We start from the raw sequence: 4123 nt of genomic DNA, 5'->3' as shown, positions 1-4123 counted from the left end.
CCTGTTCTGCTCCCCACTCTGTCTCTGGTGAATCCTCTCACTGCCCCTGCACCTCTGGCTTGTACCCCAGTTCTGTATGCAAAAATAAATCTTTAAAAAAAATGCATTCATAGCCCAATTGCATATATTCCCTTCAAAGTCTTGATGACTAGGTTTTCTAGAACATTAAATGAGGGTTTGTTCATACAAGCAATAAGAAAAGAATTACATAAATTTCTTGACTAAGATCACTTCTCTCCCTTTACTGCTGAGTTTTCCCCAGCCAGTTAAATAATTTCTTCCAGGCCCCTCTTTCTCTCTTTCCTCCAGTATAAGTTCCAATACATACAAAAAAAAGGAATAAAAGGTAATAGATAAGACCTAACAGCATGGAGCACTTCTAATCTGTCTATAGGGGAATAGTCACACGTAAACAGAATTTGCTTAAAAATAACCTATTATTACATTTGGTTTACCACTCACAAGATGTAACATACTTTAAAAACCCTAAAAACTGCAAACTTGTATAAATGTAAACTATAAATTAAGCTAAGTAAGAAAGTGCAATAGGAAATCATGAGCATATTCACAGTATGATTCCAGCATACCCACTGCAACTACATTCTGAAAGCATAACAACTGCTCTGAAACACCATGTTGTAGCAACATGTCAATCTGCTATGAAAATTTCCTTGAATCTGCAACATGCAAAAAGTAAATTTGCAACTATAACTCACTTTAGGGTATCATTTATTACATTTTAGGATGTCTAAACAAACAAAAATAAACTCCCATGACAATACACCAAGACTAAAAACTGAATGTATATCTGCATTTGCATTTATTATTTTTTATTAGGGCTTCCATTCAAGACCATTACTTAAATAAGTTAAAAATAAGTACTTTTTAGGCCTTCCCTGGTGGTGTAACCTTAAAGCACAGCTCAATGATGATATTACAGCTACTACAGCATGAGTTCAATCCCCAGCCAGGGAGGTGACCCACATGGAGCAGCAGACCTCTCCTGACCAGCCCACTGCTCCTCTCGGTAGTGTATTTCAGTCTATCTGCCTATTTTACTCCCCATTCTGTCACTGGTGAATCCTCTCAACCCCCCCCCCACACACACACCTCAGGCCTGTACCCCACTTCTATATGCATAAATAATCTTAAAAAAAAAGTACTTTTATTCTGAAGTTCTAGAAAAGCCATTACATTGGCAAAGTCAGAATGATTTTACACCTTAATATTAAATCAAAAACAAGATTTTTTTAGAAGGATGATATGTGCTTACATTCAATATAAAGCTCAAAACAAATGGGTCAATGAAACTCAAATCATTTTGAAAGATAATTACTATTCATAAAATTACAGATTACTTATACATATCAGCAAAAACAGTCAGGAAAGCCTAATAAAAACATTGTAAGAAGATTTAAGTTCAAACTCACTTTTGACATTAAAAAAAAATAATAACACCACACAATTAGAGTAAAACTTGTCACCTTCTACCAAAGACATAAGAAGTACATTTAATACTTCTGGGGCCCTCCCTGGGGGCATGACAGATTAAAGCACAGCACTATGAAGCAGGAATTCAACCCCTGGCCAGGGAAATGACCCACATGGCACAGCAGACCTCTCCTGTCCCGCCCACTGCTACCCTCAGCAGTGTATTTTAGTAGATCCACCTGTTCTGCTCCCCACTCTGTCTCTGGTGAATCTTCTCACACCCTGCATCTCTGGCTTGTACCCCAGTTCTGTATGCATAAATAAATAAATCTTTAAAAAAAACACTTCTGTATCTCTGGGCCTCCCACTGCAGCAAGAGTTATTCATGATTTTATGAGTAGTATCTCCAGACATTGCATCAAGAGTTCGATCCCTGGCCAAGGAACTGACCACAGGGCACAGCAGACCTCTCCTGTTCCCCTCAGCAGTGTATTTCAGCCACTGTGCCTATTTTGCATCCCACTCTGTCTCTGGTGAATCCTCTCACCACCCCTCCCCCCAAACACTTCTGGCCTACCCCCCAGCTCTTGTATGAATAAATAAATCCTTACAAAAAGAACTTCTGCATCTCTACCAATAAAATCAGTTTGTATGAAAAACTGTCAACATTCCAAAGGTAAAGAAATTTGAAATCATAGACCTTCTTTTTTCAACCTTTCCACATGTGACCTATTTCATTATTTCCCATGTTCATCACAATCTATGTCCATCCTTGTGCTAAAAATCTTTTCATGGTAGGAAAAAGCATCATTCACACTTAAGAAATCCATATTCTGGGGCCTCCCTAGGGGCAGAGAGGTCAGTCTTAGAGCTATGCAATAGCCTGAGTTCAATCCCCAGCCAGGAAGCTGACTCTCATGGCAGAGCAGACCACTCCTGTCTAGCTCCCTGCTCTCCGCTCCCTCCAGCAATGTATTTCAGAATATTCGCCAGCTCTGCTCTCCACTCTTACTAGTGAATCCTCTCACTGCCTTTGCACCCCAATTCTGAATGCAAAAATAAGTCTTTAAAAAAAAAATCATATCCTACAAAACTTTCAAGTGTCCAGAACTCATTTTCACTTTAACCAGACCACCACTAAACAAACACCTAGCGTACATACACTGATTCATATCTGTACTCTACTACCACAATCATCCTCAGAATGCAAATACCACTTCAGACATCGAAATTCCCCTAATGCTGCTCCCCTTTATCCATCCTATCTTCACAAGGCTAACACTGGACTACAGATGCCTCTCTTTCCACCCCAAGAAAGTTGTAGAACAAAAGTTAGTTAAGATTTCTCAGGAAGATCAGGAAATAGATCAACAGGAAGTAACTGTTCTCCCAACAGCCCCGAACTTACCTGTGGACCTCCCAAACTACCCCTTATTTTCACTTCTGAAAAACACTCAACTTTTCCACTAAAGTAATCTGAACTAATGAATCAAAGCCTGCCCATTTTTCCTCTACCCCTTTTCCTTCAACCAGAAAAATCCTAATCTCTAGTGGGAGAACAATTTAAGAAGCAAAAATTAGGAGGGAGCAGGAAATGACCCCCTTCCTTCCCTTTCCATGCCTTCTTTCCAAGGAGGGTTCAAGATATCATCTTTCTCCAGCCTCCCTCCAACTTTCCTCTAGGAGATATGTTTCGCACTAGCTATGGCCCAGTGTACCAATAAACACAATCCTACTCGTCTAAAACGGTAATAAAACAAAAAGTTGATACCTCTGCTTATCCCTTTCAAGCCTCCCAATGTTTCTACAACCAAGACAATCCAAACCATTTTTAAAAGAGAGGCCCCGCTCATTCTTTTCAGCCTTCAGCAATAATGCTACACCTCAGTATCTTCAGCTGCCTTCTCAATCTCACAACAATATTTACAAAACTCTATTTTTCCTACAACTCCTTTTGTTCCTCTCACACCTGTATCTAAAACGCCCTAGATGTTGCAATGATCAGCTCTGCAAGGGTAGCCCTATGAACCCCCAAACTTAGAAAATCTCAGGTTTCTCTCCCAATAGTACCTAAGTCTTCACTCCTCCTCGCACTATCAATTCAGTATATTTAAGACCATCAATATCCTTGCCACCACACTTACCCGATCCTCCCTAAAACCCTCCCAGGCCCAAGTATCGCTGTCCACTACCCCCTATTTTTTCAAATCCTTCAATACTCTTGAATCCTTGGAGCTCATTAATAATTCCAAAGAGCCCTCGATGTCCCTCCTCGCCCTTCCACCCTCGTGTGTTTAAAAGGCCCTCGATACTCTGCTTCTAGATCTTTTAGTCCCGGAATAACATTGTTAGTAAAGCCCTCGGTATCTTGCTATTCCCTTCCAGATCCCAGTAGTCACATTTAAAAATCCCTCGATAGTCCTGCTATCGCTCAGTTCTCGAATAGCAGTATTTTAAATTCCCTCACTATGCCTTCAAGCCCTCCCAGCACGCCACCGTATTTTAAAAGCCTCCGCCATCCTTGGGCCCCCTCCCGGGTCCCACAACCACACCGCCTCTACGCCCCTAGCTCTTCCCTGCCCCCCCAACCCCCACAATGGTGATAGTACTACAGAGAAGACGTCGCGGGACCTCCCGACCGCCGCCCCTCAGCACCGCCCTCCCCCACGCCGCCTCCCCTCCCCCCACGCCC

The 4123-nt window shown here is 41.7% G+C and overlaps 1 protein-coding gene across 2 annotated transcripts in view; it reads right to left on the bottom strand.

The window, feature by feature from the left end:
- The window catches only part of RBM27 (RNA binding motif protein 27), a 58234-nt gene that overhangs the window by 53511 nt on the left and 600 nt on the right, over positions 1–4123 (bottom strand). The window lies entirely within an intron of this gene.

The sequence above is a fragment of the Condylura cristata genome, unplaced genomic scaffold (genome assembly GCF_000260355.1).
Source record: "Condylura cristata isolate star-nosed mole 26May11 unplaced genomic scaffold, ConCri1.0 scaffold00021, whole genome shotgun sequence".
Classification (NCBI taxonomy): domain Eukaryota; kingdom Metazoa; phylum Chordata; class Mammalia; order Eulipotyphla; family Talpidae; genus Condylura; species Condylura cristata.
Note: the sequence above shows the minus strand (reverse complement) of the source record. Positions and strands in the feature narration are given on the sequence as shown.